We start from the raw sequence: 15,980 nt of genomic DNA on the forward strand, positions 1-15,980 counted from the left end.
TAAAACTGAATTGATTAATTACAGTTTTAAAGGGCATACCTGTACTAGGAAATCCAGCATTTGTATGCACTACTTCATTACTTTTTGAGTATATGTCTTGTACTCTGTGCTTTAAAAAAATCTAACTAGTAACTGCTTTACTACTCCTCTCAATAAAGTGGATATCTTCAGTGACATTACTGCTTTTTGTAGACTTATCTTGGATAATATTAACTAGATATGGGAGAAAAAAAGTTTCAATCCTTCATGTTGTTGAAATAATAATTCCTAGTAAATCCCTTTGCAGAATTTACTTATTTTATCTGAAAGACCCCATGCAAGTGAAAGCTTTTGCTGTTCCACCTGCTTTCCTGCTTAGGAGTTAACCTTCCATTCTGCTGAGCACAGAGGAATGTCTAGCTGTACCAATATTGGCTGATTCTAGTTACAGACATCCTTCATGCTTTACTTTTCATGTATCAGTAATACTTCACTGGCAAATTCCCTTGAATGAGTCTTCCTGAATGGCATCCTTTTCTCTTTCTTTAGAACCACAGAAAAATAAGTCTGTACATTTCAGTGTGCATGCCACCAAGACCTTTTCCTCACTCCCCTGGCAGTAGTTAAAATGGCTATTTACCTGTTTGGAAAAGAAGAAGGCTTTTAGTGAGGTTTGGGGTATTTTAGCTATCTATTTACTCAAATTTTCTTGTAATGTTTTCTTATTGATTTAATTTTTTTTTATAGCAATGTTGTTACTTGGATTTTGTCCTGGGTCCATTCTTTCTGGATGTTTTTTGACCCTGTTTCCGACTTTTTTTTTTTTTTTTTATCAGTTATCTCTGAATTAATTTGAATTTTAACTTTTGAACACTCTCCCTCTTTGACAGAGGAGACCTAGCATTTGAGTATGCTTCACTTGCACTTCTGGAATTTCAAGTAAGCAATTCCAAAGATGTTAGAAGAATGAGGCCTAACTTACTGCATGTGTGTATAGATTTAAGAGAGTTTTGTCATAGTTCTTTTATAAGTTGTCAAGCCTAGCTAAGGGAAAGCATATTAAAATACCCAGTAAAGCATGCAGAAACTGAACTAAGTTTCTAAAGGAGTGTAAAATTCTTTGGAGAAGAGCACAGTGCATTACCAGATGCTGTCACAGTTTCCTCTATACTTCATTCCCACATTTGCTTGTTATCTTTAATTTCTGGGTGCACTCTCTCATAAAAGTTGCTGCATAGAAGCTGTTATCTATCTGGCTCAGTACTGTTCTTCCTTCTCCTTTTCTTTCCTCTGGCTTCTATAATCTCTAGACCACATTTTACCATAGACTTAGTAAATTCTTTAATGCTTTCTTTGCTGTTTAGTTTTAATAATGCCTAATTATCTACTAGGTCTTTGAGGACCTCTGCTTGTATCAAGCTATTGATACCCAAAAGTTTAGCAACCAGTTCTTGATTGCATGGTTTCCATGGTAGCATGGATTAAAGATAGCGTCTCTAAATTGCAGGCTGATTAAAAATATATATAAAAATAAATTCCCTCTGATGTGCTTTTTATCTTACTAGCCATAGAGATTTACAATTTTCCAGCTTTCCTCCTGTACTTTTGCACACTTGCAGAAAAGCCCTTCCTTACTGATATAGTTCGTGTTGATTGTGTTGTACAGGGGCTTGTGCTGCACTGTGTGTTTGTTGCTGGGAAAGATCACAGGTCTTGGGGGCTGGATAGCTTGTAGAGTTACCAGCGATAGAGAGAGAGCAGGGCTGGGGTAGAGAGCGGGTGGGATGAATTGCCTAATGTACATGCTCTAGTGTCCTGCATGAGCAAAATGAATGTGATTTATAATAGAATCAGGAAGGGATTTAAGGCTTGTTCATGTCTGTCAGGGAGTTGGTGGTTAGACTGTGGTTGCAAAATCAGAGAGTACATCGGCTTCTTACACATAGCAGACACCTTGGGGCAGCACTGCAGAATTCCTGGTGAAGCTCTCAGGCTGCTGTGGGATGAAACTCTTACATGGATTCCTGTGGGCTCCTGACTTTGGATAAATACTATAAAGTCCAAAGAAATGTCAAAAGTAAAATGAAAATATGTGTACTTCGGGAAATTGGCATGTGAATGTCTGTGGCTAGCATGGTGCCTTGAACAAAGGCTTTATCTAGTCTTCAGACAATTGCATTTAGCTTTTACTGCCATACTATCTGATGTTCATCTGCTTTAGGTGTAGGGTACATAAATTCCTAGGAGCATGATACCTTAGTGTTCTGGATCTAGCTAAAGACTGTTGACAGGCATGGGTTAAATCCCAGGTTTAAATAAATACCACCCAAGAAAAGCCCTTGGCCTCATAAAAACCACACCTAACTTCCAGTTAGTGATGGGAGATTGGTTAATAGCTCAATTAGGAATACATGTATATTTTAGCTAGGCCCAGAGGCCCACTTTCATTGTGGCTGGAGTAATTAAGAAGGATGGATACAGTATGGGGTGAAGCAGGTCATGGACGCTCCTTGAACGCCTTTAATCAAGCACTGTCATTGCAGTGCTTAAGTTGCACGAAAGTGGGAAGAGCAGGGAGCCCTGAGGGCACTGCAGGATTAAATCAGGCAGCTGGAGTGATGTGAAGTGGGCGCTTTTAAAATGGTTTTGATAAGCGTCATGTTACGTGAGAACATAAGACATCCAGATGGTAAAATGTGGTTGTCCTCCAATTCCAGTATCAAGTAATTGAAAAGCAACACAAACCTTTTGACTAACTGTACATCATCATCAGTATTTTTTTACCTGACTTTATGGGTAACTATAAACTTGAGTACAAGAATGCTGATGAAGAGCATATTGCTCCAGCACTGGGGAAGTAGCTCCTTCACCTGCACAAAAGGTTCTTTTAGAAGGACCATTGCAGGGCCTGTTGTTAGGATCAGCAGCTATTGCTCAGACAGCATGGTTTGTGGAAAATGGCTTAGGGAGCCCTGGAAAATGCAGTGGAAAATATCAGTTGTTGTTTTACTTTAGAAATCAAAGCATCCAGCTCTTGTGTTTTATAGTTTTGGCTGAGCTGGGTTCGGTGATAGGTGTGTAAGGAGCTGTGAAGGGTGAAATTCGTTCATTTGGTCTATGCACTCAAAATGCTTATGAATATATACAGACAGAGAAGGATAAGGAGCCACATCCTAGAAAAAGCTGTGTTGCAGCACTGGGGAAAATAGAACTGTGAGGATGTGTCTATGATATGGTGAAATGGTAACAGTAACATTTTGCAATGACGCAGAACTTCTTTGCAAGCTGCGGGAGTCCTTGGTGATATGGAATGGGTGGAATAATTGGATTAGAGAGTACCTGAAATAAAGAGAATTAGGGTGTTTAGCAAATTATCCCTGCTTTCCAAAGACTTTCTGGTAGATGCTATTTAAGGAAACCTAATACACTGGAAACTTGTTTGGTGGAAAGGCAACAAACCAAACAACATACGAAGTAAAGGACTAGTCCTCAGCACAAAAATCATTCATAGCGCAGTGTCCCACTAACAGTTGTTGAAGACAAAGACCTGAAGTTGCTTGCTATAGCAGTATTGTGTAATTTGCTGATGCTTAGAGGAGATTTTTCAAGAGTAAATGCGATTTCGGATGGAACTTAAAGCAGTCCAATACAAGCAAATAGGCTTTGAGGAAAAACTGAAAATTCTCATTCTCTCAACTGCCCCTAACCCCTATGTGTAGTAGGTTTGTGGATTCTGTCTGCCACTAACATCGTGGATGGAAGGAACAATCTTAACAAACTTTAGTGAAAAAAGGCTGTCAGTTTCATTTTTTTGTGGTGCAGCATAAGGTAAGGGGAAATGGCTTTAAACTGAAGGAGGGGAGATTTAGATTAGATATAAGGAAGAAAGGAATTCTTCACGTATGGGTGGTGAGGCACTGGAACAAGTTGCCCAAAGAAAGCGTGACTGCTCCATCCCTGGCAGTGTTCAAGGTTAGGTTGTACGGGGCTTTGAACAACCTGGTCTAGTAAAAGGGAGTTGGAACTGAATGAGCTTTAGGATCCCTTCCAACCTAATCCATTATGTGAAAAACAGAGCTTGAAGCAGGAAGCTATTGCGTGGAAAAGGTAAGCAAAGTTTAAAATGAGCAAGTATATATGTACTTGTTGTGTTTTATTAAAAAAACGGTGGGAAGTTGGCAACAAGCAGTGGAAAATAGCCATTCTTGCGTTGCTTCTATTTTTAGTTTCAACGAACAGTGGCGTTTCGTTATGAAAAAGACAGGCATGAGCACCCTCTAGGGGACATTTAAAAGGGTTTCCTACGGGATACTCTTTCATTCGTTAAGGCTGGGTCCCCCATCCGCACTGCCGAGCTCTCCCGCTCGCCGTTCTACCAAAACTGTCAAGTGCAAAACACTCGGGTGAAAAGCAGACGGCCGCCCCGTGCCGCTGGCTTACTTGCGGGGCCCCTCACAGTGGTGCCGGGCCGCTCTCTGGTTTGAATAACAGTGCGACGGGGGCACGGCCGCCTGATGTATAGATTAGTCTTCTTACATACAGCTTTCTCTGTGCGTACAGCACAGAAAAGGTCGCTTTCCTTGGAAGCCCAGAGGCGATTCCCGTCCGCCGCAGCGCCGGGACGGCTCCGGGCGCTCCGCGGGAGGAGGAGGAGGAGCCGGAGCCTGGCGGGGTGGGAAGGGGCGGCAGGTTTGGGATGAGGCGGGAGGAGGAGGAGCTGAAGCGGCAGGAAGGGTGTTTCCCTGCGCAGCTCCCGGTTGAAGTGACTCAGACGGGAAACTCCCCGCCAGGCGCGGCCCAGAAGCGGAGTCGCCGGGGCCAGCGCGACTCTCGGTGGCTGCTGGGCCGACCGGAGCCCCCGGGCGGGCGGACGGGCCCCTCCCGCCGCCGGACAGCGCCGTTCCCAGGAGCCGGTGGCGAACGGGTGAGCAGCGCTAACCCGGGCCCGAAGCGGCCTGCCCGCGGGTCGGGCCCGTCCCGGTGCGGGTTCCCCCCCGTTTGTAAGAGCTTTATGCGAGGTGCTGGGCGGTCCCGCGCTCCTCTCGCTGGTGACCGCGATCACGGTGCGCTGCTTTGGGGTTTATTTATCCCCTCCGCTCTGCTGCTGGCGCTGGTCCCCAACTGCTCAAGCGGAGCCGGGCCTCGCCTCGGAGGCGCTGGTGTGGCCGGCGGCGGGAAGGGCCGGGGGGCGGGCAACAGGCAAGTGGCCGTTCCCTCAGGCGGGCTCCGACAGTGGGTGACGCCTCAGGGGTAGGTAGGTAAAAGCCGGTTTTAGTGTGTTTTTAATGGGTGTGGGGTCTGACTTGTTCTCTGTCATGCATAGCTCTTGTGTCGGTAGCCAGGGGTGGTTGGAGTTCTGCTTCCTAGGCGGTCCCGGAGTGGATTAGACGGGAAAAAAAAATGAAAGTAAAAAGCCTGACGCAAGTCCATGCCGTCCTTTCGAGGAATGGGATGATCTAGTGTCTAAGGATACATAGAGTTACATAAAGTAACTTCCTGTTGAGGAATGAGTGTTACCCAGTTAAAATAACTAATGCTGTAGGGAGAGTGGCAGCGTAAGCACAAAACTCCCCAGATGGGCGGCGGTACCCCATCCGTCTCCTTACCTGTCTCTGACGAGCAAGGAGGTGAAGGTAAACATGCACTTCATCTCTGTGAGTATTCCTGTGGTTCAACAGCAACCCTGCCTTTCAGTTGGCTCTCATTGCCTTGGTTTTTGTTCCTGCGCCGTTTGATGACAGGTTTGAGTAGCATTTAGACATGTAAATGGTTGGTTGTGCCAGGGAGGCGGTGCGGAGGAAGTTGTCTTTGTGGATGTAGCTAGTCTGCCTGAAGTGGTGGCTGGAGAGTGCGTATTGGAGGTGAAGAAAGCTGTCTGGAGGAGCTTATTAATTAGAAGGTCATACCACGCTTTGGAGTAAACTGTGGGAAATTGAAAGCTTAGGCTAATGAGCGACTCAGGTCCTTATTGCATTCCAGTTACGTATTTACCATAACTTTTATAATAAACTTGCTGAACACGTACACATGCAGTGTTGCTGGTTAGCGTGTTTTTCAAAGTGGAACTTCTAATAATGTTGTAATGCAGTTCTGTGATCTCTGCATTATGTTTATATTAATTGCACTTATACAAACTGTTTTATGCTCAGACTGAATATTTCTGAGCTATGCGCTAGAAAATGCACTGCTAGTCCTTCAGAGTTCTAGCTCTTGGCTTTTTTTAAGCCCTACTTTAACCTTTTAAAAACTCTTCCGTTTGTAAACACAGAGTTTCTCCTGATCTAATAATGTAAAAGGCTCTCTAAGTGTTCCCAGACAACTGGTCTGTGAAGTCTGGCTAGTGTAGGCAGCCAGTTGACTTTGTAGCTGCCAGGAAGGAGGAGGAATTTGGAAGCAGCCTGTACAGCATCAGAGTACAGCAGGAAGGCTTAGTTTGGTATCATCAAAACTTGCTTGGCTTGTCCTCTGAAATGTAGTCAGTAGTCTTTCTCTGCAGCACCTTAGTTTGCTTGGGGTTTGGTTTTTTTTTTTTTTTCTGGTGGTTTGTGGTTGTTTTTTTTGTTTGTTTGTTTTTTTAATGGAATATCTCAGTTGTACTTTGTGGGTTTCAGATTGCAACACCTGATTTATTTATTTTGGGAATGAACCTCTCAGAATCTTAGGAGAGCAACCCACTTCCCTTCCCCAGACTGCCTTGCTGAAGATGAGTAGGACTGTGTGTTTTGTTCACAGACCTTGGGTTTGGTCAGTTCCTGCTGAGGGTCTGGACAGTGAAGTGGTGTTTGAAATGTGTTAATTTAAAACTTCTCACTTAGTAGATATCACTGTATTTAAACCTAACTGGAGCTGATTTCATGAGTCCTTTTAAAATAATTAAAAATGTACATTATAAAAGAAGAAGTGTTCCACAATCAGTCCAGATTTTTCAGTTCTGAGCGTCTGAATATGTGACTTAAAAAGCTGCTAATCCTTTAGTGGTGTACCTGTAGCGCCCAGAGCATACACAGACAAAATTCTTGTTTTTTTTTCAGTTTTCTTGAAGTGGGATCAACCCACAAATTCCTTTGAGCCATTACACAGGTTTTATGGTGTAATTAAATAATTAACAGACAGCTGTTCCAGCTGTGTGTTTTATGTTAGAAGTTATAAAGGAGTATGTCTATCTGATATACTCCTCAAGTTTTGGTTAGTGCTTTATTTACTCTTTTGTGGGAGGTGTCTTGTTCCTGAGGGTAGGTTTCACAATCTTGTCGTAGCTCTTTTAGAATCATCTGATTGTTACTTCTTGTTCTGTTTCTCAAAGATTTCCAAGATACTCAGGCTGAGGTGGAAGCTTCAGGGTAGTTGGATTTGAGCAGCGAAGTTAGAACAAAAAGATGAAACAAAAAATCCCCACAAAGCTCCTTTTCCTGGCTTTGGTTTTGTTCTTCCTTTGGTCTGAGAGCTGCTGGAATAGCTTGCAATGCTATACAGAATACAATGAATTTTAGCAGGTATTTATGTGTGCATCGACTGTTCTGTTTTACAGTCATTTCTCTGTGTTCTTGGGGCAAGTTCTTGATGTGGTTCCTTTGCTGTACCAACAAGTAAAGTAAACTTTTACGTTGGGCAGCATGTTACACCATAGTCAGTCCGAAGTCAGCTGTATGACTGGTTTTGCTTCTTCTGAAGCAGTTTCTGTATTTTTATTGTTTATACGTTTTCAGATGGCTGTAGTTACTATGGCAAGCCCCAACTTAAAAAGCAGTTATTCTTGTTCCAAATTAAGTGCTTGTTTACCTAGGGATGATGCAGAAGCTTGACACAACCCCAGTGTGAATGGCCGGTGGAGTGGATGAATCCATCCACTCATGCACATGACAATGTGATTCAACAGTCCTGAGCTGCCATTTGGACAGGCTCTCAGTCAAATCACACACAGAGAGGGAGTAGTAAATATAACAGATTTGGAAACTATTGATATTTAGAAAATATACTTTGTTACAAGTGGTCTTGACAGCTCTTACTCTTACAGGGCATTTTGTATTTTTGGCTACATTGTTACTTGAATATGTAACAAATGAAAGCCACCTATGCTTGTCCTTTTTTTGGGTGCATGTATGCAGATCTGACACAGTAACATGAAAGAAGGACATTTCAACATTGTGAAATATGACTGTATACTGACAAAAACTGACTGAGAACTTAGTAATGGTACCTATGTTTTAAGCCACAGACATCGGTGTAGGCTTCTTTCTTACTTTGCCCTTGGATTCTTTCCATCTGCCCATAGGTACTGAGGTGCGTAGGGTTCAGGGATATGCTATGCAGTGTAATACTGATAACTGAGAGTGTGTATTGATTTGCTTGGTTTAAGTATAATTCCATTAATCCACACTGCCTGCCTTTCTAGTGGTAAAATTAATGTATAATGCATTGATGAGACTTGCTATAGGAGGGTGCAAAACAGCAGATAGTCTGTCTGTCTCTTAGCACCAAAGCTGTTGTAACTCATCTTCTGGGATCTCCTTATCTCTCAAACATAGCAGTGAAAAAATCTGAAGCTTGTTTTCTTCATAGGGCTTAAAAGATTTTCCTCTGTGTCAGTACGTACTGTTTGCTCTGTATCTCTTACATCTGTAAATATATGTGCATTCCTAAATGTGCAGAGAAAAACCTGTCTTCAAACAGGGCAGCATTTTTCTGGGAAAAGTGGCAGTCTTGGACTTCTAGCTGTAAAAAGTAGGGTTGTGATAAAGGTAATAACCACAAATAACTGTTAGGCATTTGCCATCTCAGCAGAACTCCTCCTTCCCGCAGGCTGACTGTCAGCAGGACAGCAAGTGAATTTATAGCTATGTAGCATTTCTAGAGAGAGACCATTGTGGGAGAGGTGATATAAGGTTGTGGCAGCAGAGTTGAGAGCAGATCTGGCTGTGGGTGCTGGGGAGCAAGCCTTCCTATGTGGGAGACGGTAGCCCCTGTTCCCAGGGATAGCTAGGACCAGCACTTGTGCCCTGCTGCCATATCCCTTCCCCGCATCTTCTGTAGCTGTTCCATTCTGCCAGACCTCTGCTCTGGCCAACAGGGACCCTGGTGGGGCATCAATCTCATGGCCTGGTGAGGCACTGAGCTCAGGGAGGGCTCTTGGTGTGGAAATCCCTTTGCAGCTAAATGAGCTGCTTGCTGGGCACTTCCTGTGTGGGATTTGTTCAGATGTGGTCTGCCAGGTGTGGGTTTGCAACCCTGTAAGTCGTGCTGTGAAGTCCCTATTAAATGCTGCTCAATAACCAGAGAGAAGGTGAGTATGGTGGTCCTTCCGTTGAGTGGTTGCTCTTTGGTTCTGTGTGTGTGTTGCAGGGACAGGTGGCCTGGTTAGGCACAGCTTAAAGTGAATGTAAGAGGGAAGGTTCTACCTCCTAACTTGAATAAATCTTTTCTTATTTCAAGTAAGTGGGTAACACATGAGGAGCTGATGCTTCTGTTCTTGCTTTCATTAGAGGTAAATGCCAGGACATCAGGCAGTGGTGCCTTCCTTTCCCTGGTTCGTGAGCACTCCTGGCTTACAGACATGTTACTCATGGAAAACAATTGCATGCTTTCTCCATGCTCGGACCAGATGTTGGGAGATTTTCTGAGTTTAAGAGGGTGTCTCTTGGCAATCCTCTCAGAGGGCTGGTTTCTACAGGGAGGTTTTTCAGGAATATTGGTCAGGCGGTAGTAGAATGACCGAGCAGATTTTTAAAGCCAAGAATTGCTACTTTGGAACAAAAAATGCCATTCCCCCTCCCCTCCCTCCACTGAAAGGCATCTTGATAATTCAGGCAGCACGTAGATTTACACTTACGGGAGATTGTAGATTGCAGGGTTGAGTCTCAGCAATGATCTTATGAATCAATACAGTGTTAAGTAAAAGAAAAAAGTTAAATGATGCTTTTGGTTTTAGAAATACGTACTCAGATTTCAAAACCAGTGCTGTGGTTTTATGTTAGGACGTGAGTCTTGAGAGTAGGTGTGCCAAGTAGTGATTCCAGCTATGTAAATGGTATGAGGAGCTTTTGGAAATGCCTTCTTTATGCAGGGTAGGTACACAAGCAGCTTGTTTCTAGGGTTTAGCTAAAAATATGGTAGTGCTGTATGTCACTTTAAAATACTTCTGATGGGGACATGGACAGCCTGTTGGCAGAAAAGAAAAATGCTGTAGATGTAAACTTGATTTATAGTCTTCTTTCAGTGTACCTCTAATTATTTTAAGTGGGTTTGCTGGCATATTAAATCAATGAGAATACGCTGAATTATACATTCTGAATGTAAAGTTTAGGTGAACTGTCATGGCACTTTGCTCCAGATAGATGTGCATGCTGATCTGGTGATATGGGAAGTAAAGCTTTTGACGAATTTTCACTGAAACTGCGTATTTTCATGTGTTGTATAAAAATGAAAGTGTAAAATATTAGTTACAGATGATGAGCTCTCTTAGAGGAGGAAGAAAGCTTGAGAAACTAAAAGCTATTTGCTTATTTCCATTTTCTCCTTCACCCTGTCCTGTAATATTTCCTTATTTTTTTTAAAGTAGCTATCATAACTTGTTTCTTGTCTGATTCTCCTCCTCTTCCCTGAAATGCACATAGGGTACTTCTTTCCTTTTTTTTTTTTTTTTTTTTTTTAATAGCGTCAGAAACCTGTTTGGTTTTTTCCTTGGTTTTTGGTTTATTCCCCCCCCCCCCCCCCAATACTGTAATTTTGGAGAATTTTACATTATTCTTTTGCTTCAGATATTAAATAAATACTTTTAAGCATGAATAGTACAAATTTGCCTAAAATATCTTCCAACTTCTTTTTCAGATAAAGCAGTGTAATTTTTTTTGCTTAAATGAAAGCAGTGTTGCATTGCTGACTTCCTAAGTACTTACAGGTAGAGGGAAGCAGTGAGAATGATAGCAGACAGCCTCTATTATAGTAATTTTTATTGAAGTATTTGTTCACTTTTTAAAGTTAAAATAAGGCAGTGCTCAAGTCAGAGCTTTAGCTGTAGGTTTGCATTGAATAAACCTGCTGGATATAATTAATGCCTGTCATATTATCCGGGTGTGTATGCTGTAGACATAGCGGGATGGATAATGCAGAGGCGCTGCCAAAGGAGACTGGGGGGGGCTGCCCCCAGTGGTGCTGTGGCTGGTGGCCTCTGCGCAGGCAGGGTCTCTGCTAGATGGGCTCCACAGAGAAGTGGTTTTCTTCAGGCTGGCCCTGGAGAAACCATGCCTGGAAGTGGGCTCCGGAAAAGAGTGCTGTCCTCACCTCCCCTGAGAAAACAAGGTTTTATTCTTAATTTCTTGGTTTCATAGAATCACAGAATGGTTTGGGTTATAAGGGACCTTAAGGATCATCTTGTTCCAGCCACCCTGCCATGCATGGCTAGGGACACCTTCCACTAGTCCTATGAAATGAAAGCGCCGTTCAAGAACTCTGATGTTTAAATAAAGTTTGTCTAAGGCCAAGTGGCTGTGTTGTTGCTTAGATTTAAATCTAAAGTTTCCAGACTCTTCGTCTTTTAATCTTTGTATCTTGTCTCCATTGCCTGTCATGACAGACTGGTGCTGAGCCCACTACCAACCACTTCTTTCAGCATACGCACAGAGGTGTGCCCATTTTGCTTAAGGTACTAGCAGTCCCTCCACACCAAATGCAAAGGACAATTGACCAAACCCATGTTGAATAGGTTTGAATTGAGAATCTATGACAGTATCCTTTCCTCAGGATGAAAGGTGCTGTGTCTGAGCAATGCCAGGCTAACTCCGTGGGCACATGCTTCCTCCTCTTCTTTCTGGGGTGATTATTGCTCTTGCTGTTTTCCTCATTCTTTGCAGAATCCTTACACTGGGAATCTTATCTTTGCTAAGAAATGAGAGCACTTTTCACAACTGCTGAACATGTCAGAATTGCTGTGCTTCAGTGCTTAGCTTCCGTGCCAAGATGTGGTCTTGCCCAGAGCAATGCCATGCAGCATTGCTTCCTCACACAGCCATGCAGCAGCGGGAAGACTTGGAAACAGAGGTATAGAAGAAATGTGTATTGAGGACAGCTGTAGGAGGTAACAGCAGCAGCACAGCAAAATGGCCAAAGCAGAGAAACAAGAAGATTAAACAGGGGAGAGGAGTGAACTGTGTGAGAGGAAAAGAGTGTGAATAAGAGAAAGGGAGGGAGTTAGTCAAGAAGCAATAAGAAGAAAGAACTGAAAACTGAAGGACAAACAAAATGTAAGTTGCAGTTGGTGCAACTCGAAGATGTGCCTTTAATATTCCCTGATATTACAAGGCAAATAAGCGTAGCAAAACAGATCTCAGCACACCAAACCTAGAATGAGACAACAGTTCAATCTTTAACTTCATTCCAGCCTGAACCAGATATTGCAGAAGGGTTTTTAATATGTACAGAAGTTTAGGGTTAATACATTTGTTTCCATGTTGACTCAGACCTAACTCAGCTCTGTAAGAATTAATTAGTTAATTAACACAAACCCCCTCAGCCATCTAGCCCCAATATTTTATATTGGTGACTTATATCTTGGGCTTCAGGCTTAGGTACACAGATAAAACAAACCAAGCAAAACCCCTCTGTGAATTCCTGTAGCACAACTGCCATTGCAGAGGGGTGTGCATGCTGCAGAAACAGCCCCTCCCTCCTTGTTCACATACATGGGATGCCTTTGGAGCAAACTTTACAGGGTTAGGCTTTTCCCATATCGTACTGCATTCTCTAATAAAACAAGTGGGGATAAGCAGAATTGCTTTCCCATTTTTTGAAGTGTGTACGTTGCACTGCATGTGAGATTCCTGCATCAGGATACCATTTGACCTCATGTTTTATCATCAGGAACTTGCATCTCCTCTAAAACTTCAAGATTTGGAATGATACTGCAGATACATAGTACTAACCAGGCTGTCTATTGAAATATGCGGTCATTACTTGCTGCATCATTCACTGTTAGCTGCTGCTGCTATAGAGTTAGTATGTGCTCATCCATGGGCTGCTGCTGGCAGGCAGGAAAAGATAAAGCCACTCTTGTGCTAACTTGCCAGCAAGAATATAGTGAGTTCAGCCTTGCACTATGATATGGGAGTGCTAGGGTTACACAGTGTTCTCCAGTTGTGAGAGAGTTCTCTTACTGATACTTTAAAAGGTAGTAGCTAGTAGACTTGCACCTGGTGGCAGGTATCAAGGAAGGTGATTCTGCCCTACTGTAGCTCTCTGGTCTCTGTGTAGGCTTCACCTGAGGAGCCTGAGCATCCCTGTTCATAACTTGTGGTGATAGTAGAGTGTCAGGCCTTCCTGTCATTGGAAATGTGCTTGAACTCATCCAGGACACTGGAAGGGAACGCCCATAGTTACTTAATGATCATGACTGATTGTCATGAGTGCTGGTGGTCAGTGTGTCAGTGAGCCATTTCAGCTACATGACAGCATTGTTAGCCATGGTGTCCTCCTGACCCTGATTATTTTGTGGGAAGGAGGGAGGAACAGTACTGAGTCAGGAAAGCCTGGCTTTTAGGTTGCATTGGTAGTTGCTTGCTGATGTATGTGATACTGCAGAGTTTGGTTTTTGAGGTGATTAAGACTGGTGTATCTGAGCACTTGAACCTTGTTTGCACAGTCATAGATACACAGAATTACAGAATGTTTTGTGTTGGGAGACCTTAAAGATCATCTAGTTCTAACACCTCTGCCATGGGTAGGGACACCATGCACGAGACCAGGTTGCTCCAAGCCATCCAACCTGGTCTTGAACACTGCCAGGGATGCAGCAGCCACAGCTTCTCTGGGCAACCTGTGCCAGTGCCTCACCACCCTCACAGTAAAGAATTTCTTCCTAATATCTAATCTAAATCTACCATCTATCAGTTTAAAGCCATTCCCTCTTGTCCTGTCACTGCATGCCCTTGTAGAAAGTCCCTCTCCAGATTTCTTATAGGTCCCTTTTAAGTACTGGAAGTGTAGGTAGGTAGCATAGGTTTTGCTTGTGTAAAGAAATTGAGATTACTTGTCATGTGAAAAATTCACTCTAACTTAACACAAAGAGCTTTTAGTTTGGAATGTTGAGATTTTCTAAAAAAAAAAAAAAAAAAAAAAAAAAGAAATAATAACACACCCCCCAAAAAAAAAAAAGAAAAAAAAATTTTCTGTGCTTTAGCCTTACCTTTCCCCAAATCTGTGTCTGCTCTTGGAAGCTTGCTTCCCACCATATACCTCTCCAGTGGCAGAGCAAAACAGTTAATGATGTGAGCCACACCGCCCCATAGGAGTCTAATACTAAATTAACTGTTTCCATTATGTGGCCATTCTCCTGGGACTTGCTATGGTGCTGGCATGGGATAATTCAGTGGCAGAATTTTTGTTTTGTCTTTTGCACTTACTGAGCCTTTCTCTTTCGTTCCAATCGCAGATGTATTTTTGCAGGCTTAGCAATATGTCAGATCTGTTGCACAAAGGGTCGTCAGCTGCTGTTTGCTTTCTTCTGCCTTTTACTTTAATCAGGCAGGCCAGTAAATGATGTGAAAAGCATTTTTCTGTGCTCTGTCAGCTTATGCAAATCTGTTGCTTAGGAACGCAGAGGAGCTCCAGTCCCGAAAGGAACATCTTGCGCTGATCCCCTTGGCAAAAAATGGGATTGTGCCGTCCAGAGAACAGCGAAAGAGCATTCAAACAAGGAGACATCCAGTGCATTGCTGTTCTCTGAAGCACTTCAGTTATCAGCCTGTTAAATGTTTTCTGCTAGTCTGCATTGCTAGGTATGCAGTTGAGCAGCTGAGGCTTTTGATATTTAATTAAAATAGAACTAAAAGGAAGTTTTTGAGAGCTATATCTTGGAGGTTTGAGAGAAAAGTGAGTATGATAAGTAATCGTTGTGCTGATCTTGGAAGAGAAAATCTGTTCCTTTTGTTAGCTTTTCTCTTCACAAGGGCGTTTTGTCTCATGGTTTAAGAGACAAACTTCCTTACTTCATGAGTGGGACCATTACACAGAATATTGAATCAAATTTTCTTCATAGGAAAATGATTTAATTGATTTTCTGCAGGCCAGTAACGTAGGCGAATGATGCAATGCAACAGAAAAAACCTGAAAATGTTGTGTTGCTATAGGGATAAAACTGCTGCTGCTGTGCAGACCAAGACTGTTCCTGTGGGGATGTTGTCATTACTTCCCATGGAGTTCACTGAGATTGGTCCCACAGACCTCAGTTGAGCAGGCTATTCAATCACCTTCTTAAATTTGTCTTAATTTCTGTCCTGTGCATGAACTGCATAATGCCTTTGTCCCTCCTTTTTGAAGGATAAGCCTTTCCTTTCCCTCTTCAAATGTTGCGCATGGAATTTTCCTGCTTTTCATCATGGTATTGTGTTCTGTTAAGTAGGGCAAGCTTTACTTTATCTGTCTATCTGTCTGTATGTCTATCTGTCTATCTATCTATCTGTAGCTGTTTTTAAAAGACAGAACAACTCATGTGGATATATATTTCAATTAATGGATTTCATGGCAGTTGTAATCTTCAGTATCCATTCAAGATTCGAAGATGCCTTTGCAGACATAGGAAAGAAGAGATTCAGTGTCAAAGGAAGTGCTGTTTAAAGTACAGACATACTTCATCTTATTTTGAGCTTGGGAACATGTACAAGCACTTGGAGATCAAATGCATCTAATTAAAAGCAAAATGAAAATATGTGTTCAGTGGACTGCAAGAAGGCAGGGAGCATCCCTTCCCAACACCTGTTTTCAGTCAAATGAAACAGTGTTCTCAGCTGCAAAGTCATAAAATATTCTACAATTTCTGTAATCCAGCAATTTTTGTTAGTTGTTTAAACTCCACCTTCATTATCTCACTCTTTGGCATGATCCTTCTGGAATTTTTGGGGTATGAAATAATTTTTTTTACTTACAGATTTCAGTGTTTGAGATTTTTTTTGTGTTACATAAAGCACAGCCTTACCAAAAACAATTCCCTGAACGTCCACCAACACCTCTGCTTT

General features: G+C 42.6%; 1 protein-coding gene across 5 annotated transcripts in view; it reads left to right on the forward strand.

Moving 5' to 3' along the window:
- CYFIP1 (cytoplasmic FMR1 interacting protein 1) overlaps window positions 1-15,980 on the forward strand; it is an 88,167-nt gene that overhangs the window by 3,185 nt on the left and 69,002 nt on the right. For 3 of the 5 annotated variants that reach the window (XR_013956376.1, XM_080612492.1, XM_080612489.1), the window contains exon 1: window positions 4,738-4,903. The exons of 1 other annotated variant lie outside the window; for it this stretch is intronic. The gene's annotated coding sequence lies outside the window, so the exon portion shown is untranslated. Of the gene's footprint in view, window positions 1-4,737; window positions 4,904-5,122; window positions 5,234-15,980 lie in introns of those variants that run through there. One more of the 5 variants, XM_080612491.1, reaches the window with a different exon arrangement.

This window comes from Psittacula echo, assembly GCF_963264785.1.
Source record: "Psittacula echo genome assembly, chromosome: 3".
NCBI lineage: Eukaryota > Metazoa > Chordata > Aves > Psittaciformes > Psittacidae > Psittacula > Psittacula echo.